The sequence below is a fragment of the Drosophila sechellia genome, unplaced genomic scaffold, assembly GCF_004382195.2.
Source record: "Drosophila sechellia strain sech25 unplaced genomic scaffold, ASM438219v1 Y_16, whole genome shotgun sequence".
Taxonomy (NCBI): domain Eukaryota; kingdom Metazoa; phylum Arthropoda; class Insecta; order Diptera; family Drosophilidae; genus Drosophila; species Drosophila sechellia.
Genome location: NW_022611375.1, coordinates 33,548 through 42,300, shown reverse-complemented (window position 1 = coordinate 42,300; position 8,753 = coordinate 33,548). Strand labels below are relative to the sequence as shown.

General features: G+C 44.4%; 1 pseudogene; it reads left to right on the top strand.

The window, feature by feature from the left end:
* The first annotated feature begins 7,656 nt into the window (after positions 1-7,656).
* LOC116803405 lies at positions 7,657-8,496 on the top strand (annotated as a pseudogene).
* Positions 8,497-8,753: the final 257 nt, after the last annotated feature.

Genomic DNA, 8,753 nt, shown 5'->3' with positions numbered 1-8,753 from the left:
CTTTGGAGGCCGTGGATTGCGCAGTGGCAACCTATGCGCCAGCCGTTCAGGTGGGCAGAAATCGTTCGACGCTAGTTGCTACCACCCAAAATTCTCTTGGTTGCATGCTTTGCCATAGTGCAGAGCATGCCATATATTATTGCCCGCAATTTAGAGACTTAGCGCCAGTAGATCGTCTGCGCGAGGCAAAGAGACTAGCACTTTGCCTAAATTGCCTAAAGGCAGGTCATCAGCTACGGCAATGCAGTTCGAGCCGCTGCCGCACCTGTGGAATCAGGCATCACACGCTGCTCCATCTAGATGGTCCCCGACTGATGGATTCTCGGTAGGAATTGCGAAAACATAGGTAGGAATTGTCGCTTCGGATTTCTCAACGAGCATAACAGCAGTTATCGCTCCCAATATCACGGAGCGCCAGCCAAGTTCTAATGTGGACATTGGGGACTGGAAGATTCCAGAAAAGCTCGCCGACCCGGAATTTCATAAAGCTCAGGGTGTTGACCTGTTAATAGGAGCTAGCCTGTTTTATGAGCTGCTGTGCGTAGGTCAGATAAAGTTGTTGCCAGGACTGCCCCTGCTTCAAAAAACTCGTCTGGGCTGGGTTGTGTCTGGAGGCTGCGCGCCCTTGCGGTAGCGCCTTAATAGCTTCCCGCGTTCCTTCTTCAGCTAGCAAGGAGCTGTCAGGAGCTGACAGATGTCACGGCTTGGCGTTATGTTCCAACAGCGTTAAATCCGGCTGACATCTTATCCAGAGGATCCCTGCCGTCTGAGATTAGCGAATCGTCACTCTGGGCGCATGGACCCGCCTATCTTACGGAGCCTGAAAGAGATTGGCCAACAAGTGTTTGTTCTGACAAATCGGTGCTTGAGCTTCGTCGAAGTGTGTTCATCGTAAAGTCGCCGTACGTGGATGTAATTGCTAGCTCCAAATTTGCAAATTCTTACCCCTCACTGCAACGAGTGTTTGCATACATTTACAAATTTTGTTATCGAATTCGTCATCCTGGTCTCACCGTCGCACACATTCAAGAGGGTACTCATATGGTGCTGTGGTTGGTACAGCTCGCGCAGTTATGGGAGGACCTGCAGTCCCTAAAAACGCTGGGAAGAGTTTCCTCGTCTAGTCCCATATCCTCGCTCTCGCAGTTCCTGGATCAATTTGGACTTCTTAGAGTAGGCGGTCGCCTCCGGAATTCGTCATTGGACTTTGATGGCCGCCACCCGAAAATCCTTCCAAGGTCCCATCCCAAGGTCCCAAGGTGACTGGCAATTATTTCGCATTACCATGAAAGCAATCTTCATGCCGGACCTCGAGCTCTTCTGGGTGCAATTCGATCCCAATATTGGCCTATTGGGGGGAGGAAGACGGTTACCAAGGCCGTGAACATAAGATGTTTTCGGATAATAATGGCGAGCACATAATGGCGGACCTTCCCAAGGAGCGCTTGGAAGGATCTCACGCTTTTGAGGTTGCTGGTATAGACTTCTGTGGACCCTTCTTTCACAAGTCGGATACTCGCAACAAGCCCGCGGTTAAATGCTACGTCTGCGTATTTATAAATGAACTTCTGGAACTTCGAAGGCAGAACTAACTCGGCAGTTATTAACTCCAGACCTTCAGTTCCCATTTCAGAGAACCCTGCCGATCTGGACGTCCTCACTCCGGCGCATTTTCTCAATGGTGGTCCGCCTTCGTCGTTTGACGAGCCAGATATAACGGGCCTAAACTACAATTGGCTTGACTCTTGGCAGCGCATCTCCTTCCTTTAGCAAATATTTTGGTCGCGATGGAAGGAAGAGTCAAATACTCTCGTTGCTCCAGCAGCGCTCCAAGTGGCGCACCCCAAAGCCTGGCGTAGCCGTGGACAACGTCGTTCTTGTTAAGGACGGGAATCTACCCCCAATGAGATGGCCTTTGGCGAGAGTCATGCAGTTGATTCCTGGCAGAGACGGCGTCGCTCGAGTTGCAGAATTACGGATCTCGTCTGGAGTAATAAGGCGGGCAGTGAACAAGCTGTGTCTGCTTCCCCTTGAGGACTCTGTTGGAAGCCAAGCTTCCAACGGGGGGAGGATCTTGGGTCATGCAGCCGCCAAAACTGTGCAGTAGACTAATCTCATACTCTTTAATATTGTAAGCCGAATTAGTCAGTGGTAGCAGTTGCGATGCACATAGTGCAAACCGCTTTATCTGTACGGCGCTCATTGCTTGTTCTTTTTTATTATCTACCTACGTTAAGCTTGGGCGCTGCATTTCGGCTGTCTGTCCCGCCAATTGCCACTTCTTCGTGTTTCGGAAAAGACTAAACTTGTGCATTCGATATAGCTCTTTGTCGGCCTTAGCTGCCTTAAGCAATTCGCAAAATAAACCCTGTCGTTCTTCGGCTTTTTATTATTCGCAACAGCTATTGAAAAAGCTCAATAGCTAAACATTGGTGACCCCGACGTGATAGTGTTAATTTGCATGCATTAATTAATGCACTTATCCCGTTTATAAATAAATATAAATACATTAAATCGCAGTCGGTTGGACAAGTGAGTGGTGATTTCGGTGATAGTGGATTTGTTTAAGCGAGCTAGCATTACATACATACATTGCTACATATATCGTTACGTGGATTGACTTCGCTTGCATTTTCGGCATTTATTTTGTGCTCATCTTCCCGCTGAACCGAACTAAAGGCGATTTGTTGCTATGCCCGCTAAAGGTGACAAAAACAGGGTGACTTTTTTAAAGCGCAAAGCCAATGCGCTGTTCAACAGGTTGCAGAGGCTACAAACGTGGCTGTCTAATGAGACGCTAAGCGGATACGACGAACCCACTCTTACGCTGAGGCTGCTGCAGATTGATGAGCTGCAAAGTGCGTTCAATTTTCTGCATACAGAACTGGTGGAATTGGACTTCGACGAAATTGGCAGTGAAAGGAGCGAGTCTTTCGATGAATTCATCGTTGAATTCAAGGCTAGTGTGCGCGCGGAAATAGCCAAACGCAATGTGCATTTCGCGCCGCACTCAACGCTTGCGGAAGGTGTTGTGCCCCACCAGTGTAGTGGTCCTCAAACGCAGCCGCGGCCGAGGCCGATGCCGTTGCCGCCTGTGCAGCTGCCAACGTTTGGCGGAGGCTACGCAAACTGGGCTGATTTTTACTCCGTGTTCACGAGCATAATCGACAGCCATCCGGACCTCTCCAACATTGAGAAATTTCAACATCTGCGGTCATGTTTGAGGGATTCAGCGCTGGAAACTATACGATCATTGGAGATTTCAAACAGCAATTACGAAGTGGCTTTAGAGTTGCTTCAAAAAAGGTTTGATAATCGGCGTCTTGTTTTTCAGGCGCACATCAACTAGATTCTGGGTTTAAAGGTAGTACGGAATGGTTCAGTGGCATCGCTTCGGGAATTGTCGGACAAGTTTAACGCTCACATTCGTGCGTTGAAGGGTTTGGGCACCACTGAGCAAATCGCTGGCTGCATCATTGTGCAAGTGCTGCTGCAAAAGCTGGATGCGGCGAGCCAAGCTAAGTGGGAGGAGCGCTTGGAGGATCCGGTCTTTGCCAACCTTATTCTGTCGTGGGATTCGATGGCTGCATTCCTGGAGCAGGGATGTAGGACTTTGGAGGCCGTGGATTGCGCAGTGGCAACCTATGCGCCAGCCGTTCAGGTGGGCAGAAATCGTTCGACGCTAGTTGCTACCACCCAAAATTCTCTTGGTTGCATGCTTTGCCATAGTGCAGAGCATGCCATATATTATTGCCCGCAATTTAGAGACTTAGCGCCAATAGATCGTCTGCGCGAGGCAAAGAGACTAGCACTTTGCCTAAATTGCCTAAAGGCAGGTCATCAGCTACGGCAATGCAGTTCGAGCCGCTGCCGCACCTGTGGAATCAGGCATCACACGCTGCTCCATCTAGATGGTCCGCGACTGATGGATTCTCGGTAGGAATTGCGAAAACATAGGTAGGAATTGTCGCTTCGGATTTCTCAACGAGCATAACAGCAGTTATCGCTCCCAATATCACGGAGCGCCAGCCAAGTTCTAATGTTGACATTGGGGACTGGAAGATTCCAGAAAAGCTCGCCGACCCGGAATTTCATAAAGCTCAGGGTGTTGACCTGTTAATAGGAGCTAGCCTGTTTTATGAGCTGCTGTGTGGACCCGCCTATCTTACGGAGCCTGAAAGAGATTGGCCAACAAGTGTTTGTTCTGACAAATCGGTGCTTGAGCTTCGTCGAAGTGTGTTCATCGTAAAGTCGCCGTACGTGGATGTAATTGCTAGCTCCAAATTTGCAAATTCTTACCCCTCACTGCAACGAGTGTTTGCATACATTTACAAATTTTGTTATCGAATTCGTCATCCTGGGCTCACCGTCGCACACATTCAAGAGGGTACTCATATGGTGCTGTGGTTGGTACAGCTCGCGCAGTTATGGGAGGACCTGCAGTCCCTAAAAACGCTGGGAAGAGTTTCCTCGTCTAGTCCCATATCCTCGCTCTCGCAGTTCCTGGATCAATTTGGACTTCTTAGAGTAGGCGGTCGCCTCCGGAATTCGTCATTGGACTTTGATGGCCGCCACCCGAAAATCCTTTCAAGGTCCCATCCAAGGTCCCAAGGTGACTGGCAATTATTTCGCATTACCATGAAAGCAATCTTCATGCCGGACCTCGAGCTCTTCTGGGTGCAATTCGATCCCAATATTGGCCTATTGGGGGGAGGAAGACGGTTACCAAGGCCGTGAACATAAGATGTTTTCGGATAATAATGGCGAGCACATAATGGCGGACCTTCCCAAGGAGCGCTTGGAAGGATCTCACGCTTTTGAGGTTGCTGGTATAGACTTCTGTGGACCCTTCTTTCACAAGTCGGATACTCGCAACAAGCGGTTAAATGCTACGTCTGCGTATTTATATGGTTTGCAACCGAGGCAGTGCACCTGGAGCTGATCAATGATCTCTCGACAGTTGCGTTTCTGTGCGGACTCAAGAGGTTCATATGCACCCGGCGGAAGCCGAAGCAAATTTGGTCAGACAACGCCACCAACTTTGTCGGCGCCGAAAATGAACTTCTGGAACTTCGAAGGCAGAACTAACTCGGCAGTTATTAACTCCAGACCTTTAGTTCCCATTTCAGAGAACCCTGCCGATCTGGACGTCCTCACTCCGGCGCATTTTCTCAATGGTGGTCCGCCTTCGTCGTTTGACGAGCAAGATATAACGGGCCTAAACTACAATTGGCTTGACTCTTAGCAGCGCATCTCCTTCCTTTAGAAAATATTTTGGTCGCGATGGAAGGAAGAGTCAAATACTCTCGTTGCTCCAGCAGCGCTCCAAGTGGCGCACCCCAAAGCCTGGCGTAGCCGTGGACAACGTCGTTCTTGTTAAGGACGGGAATCTACCCCCAATGAGATGGCCTTTGGCGAGAGTCATGCAGTTGATTCCTGGCAGAGACGGCGTCGCTCGAGTTGCAGAATTACGGATCTCGTCTGGAGTAATAAGGCGGGCAGTGAACAAGCTGTGTCTGCTTCCCCTTGAGGACTCTGTTGGAAGCCAAGCTTCCAACGGGGGGAGGATCTTAGGTCATGCAGCCGCCAAAACTGTGCAGTAGACTAATCTCATACTCTTTAATATTGTAAGCCGAATTAGTCAGTGGTAGCAGTTGCGATGCACATAGTGCAAACCGCTTTATCTGTACGGCGCTCATTCCTTGTTCTTTTTGTTATCTACCTACGTTAAGCTTGGGCGCTGCATTTCGCCTGTCTGTCCCGCCAATTTCCACTTCTTCGTGTTTCGGAAAAGACTAAACTTGTGCATTCGATATAGCTATTTGTCGGCCTTAGCTTCCGTAAACAATTCGCAATATAAACACTGTCGTAAAGTAAGCAAACGTTCTTCGGCTTTTTTTATTCGCAACAGCTATTGAAAAAGCTCAATAGCTAAACAAGCGTCCTGAATTTTACTACACCAGCTTCTGCTGCTGGGGTTGCCACATTTATACAAATGGCCCTGCTTTTGAGACCACGTGGCAGCTGGGCAGCGGAGCCCCTCCTCGAATAAATGTACAGTGTTTTTTTTTTTATTGAAATTGTTTACGTTGCATTAAAATTTCACTGATAGTGACTTTGGGGGTCACTACTTGCTGCTTGTGCCAGAGTTCTGGACTCCTCTATGGGTTTTTGCAGTAAAAATTAGTTTCACAATTTTCACGTTGCTCTGTTCACTAAACATGCTTCTACTGCCGGGGTTGCCAGTCGTACTTGAAATAAGAAAATGACATTACTCATAAATAAAATTATAATGACATATGGAAAGGACAGTGAAATAACCAAAGAAACTAATAAAACAATTAGGAGAAACGCTCTTAGAATTTGTATTTCTGGATTGAACAGTTCAATCACAAAAACACTCTTTTCCCTAAATCCACCAGACTTGGCAAATGCTCTGGCGAAGTGTCAGGAACTAGAGTCTAACAACTTTCGATCCCAATTCTTAAATAGGTATTATGAATTTAGGATTGAAAATAAAAATTAGGAAACAACTTAAGATTTAATCCAGTAGATTCCACGTTGCATAATAATATATCAAATAGATTGAATAATAATACAGTGTATTCCAGGCAGCATAATAATATATTCATTACATTGAATAGTAATCAGAACAATAATCAGAATATTAATTGGCCTACAAACGGGAACTTTAGACAGAATAAAAATTGGAATTTAACTAACAATTCTAACCCTCAACCCTCACCAGAACCAATGCAAGTAGATAGTCCATAAACTCGTCCGAATAATAACTACAATCGTCAGAGTAATAATTTTATATAACAGACAGAATCATACTCTTTTTTTCCAAAACATAATTTTAATTGATACCCAGCACAACAAATTTAACCTCAAAACCTATTAAAAAGAGCAATTAAAAGCAACTGGGACCGTAAGTCAACCACCCCAGAAAGGAATGAGAATTAATAAAATTGATGAGGATGATTTTTTAGATCAGAACCCTACAAGGGAATGCTCATATAACCAGAATAGACAGAAAAACAAAAAAAATAAAAATATTAATTGACTCAGAAAATAAAAAAAAATTGCCAATTTACAAGAGAGTATCTATAGTTCACGGATACTCATTTATAAAATATTATCATATAATTACAATAATTGAAACAAAACATAATTATTTTTTTATGAAAATTAAGGTTTAGAATCCGACTTTTTTAATTGGGTATAATCTATTAAGGAAAATTGGAGCTAAAATATATGCGGAAAAGGGTATAATTTAATATAATATTGTTCTTTAATTGAGGAAAAAAGTGTCCGTTCATTAAAAGAATTTATTATAAAAAATACTTTGATGAACAAAAATATTTAAAACCGAAACGTTAATGAGAGAAGGAAAGAACGACGTTGAAAGAATCGAAAAATGCATAATATAAAAATATTTTTAAATCAAATAAAAGATTTCGAAATAAGATTAATAATAAATTTAAAAGGAGCATTCTAAAATAAATAGACAACTCCCTTTTCGAACAGATATTCGAGGAGAAATAAATACTAACAATGCTGGGGCAATTTATAGCAAACAATATATCTATGCTATGCCTGTTTCAGATTTAGTTAATAAAGAAGTCGATAGCATGCTAAAAAACAAATTATAAGACCATAAACATCTCAGATCCCAGACTCACGAAGGATCGTTCCGATAAGACCGTCGATGTCTGTGACATCGCTATCAACCCAAAGTTTTTGGTTAGGATCCAGCTCTTCAAGGACTTCTTTATGCAAATTGTAATTGAGGGGATGAGCGAAAATATAATGTGCAGCTTAGCAAGGAAGAGACCATTATTGTGAACAATAGCAAGTTCATCGGCACTTTGGTAACTCATCGTGTTCGCAACCAAGATATGAATAGAGCCCAGTCTGCGTCCGGCGTTCCTGCTGCACTTAACAGCCGGGATGTGGCTATAGCACCGGAAAATTTCGGAAAACTGGTGCAGAAGATCGACGAGAAGGATGCTGCTGCCATAAGACGGAGTCAGTCGAAAGTCTGTAGGCGGTTTACTGGACATAGAATAAAAAAAAAGTGGTGGAGTTCGCGGCGAGTCCGTTTACGAAATGCATGCTGAGATCTACTTGTCCAACTACGTAATATTATAATGGATGCACAAACAAATAAAGTTTATTTATGTAGAAATTCCCACTTTACTTCGCAGGAGTTCAGTCTCGTTGTCGGCGAGGATCGTATCTTGGTGGAATCACAAAAGTATGGCTATGTTTCGACAAATTCGTCAACTACCGTCTGCAGCAGGATCGTGCCGAAGCTCTGTTTGATAAGACCACTAAGGGTAGGCAGTGCACCAAATTTGGAGGATTCAAATCTTTAATTTCCGTTCTTCCCATTTTTCAGATGGTTATATTGACTATATATATATATTATATATTCACAGCACTTTCTTAATAGAATACTTTATCTCTTGTTCCTCCATATATGTAGATTAAAAAGCGGTTTCGAAGCACTTTAACAGCTAGCTTATATTTAACTGCATTGATTTTTGTAATGTTGTTTTTTTTTTGGTTGGTTTTGCTGGTTAGATTTCCGTGCTCATATGTTTAATTCTATATTTTCCAAGAGGATTTGTTATTCAATATTTTTAGGTTATGTGTTTTGTTTAGTAGTGAAAGTGTAAGTATTATATAAGTTATGAACCCTCTTCTTGCGCTCTTCGTCAGGTCTCACCAGCGCTCGGCTCTCGTGT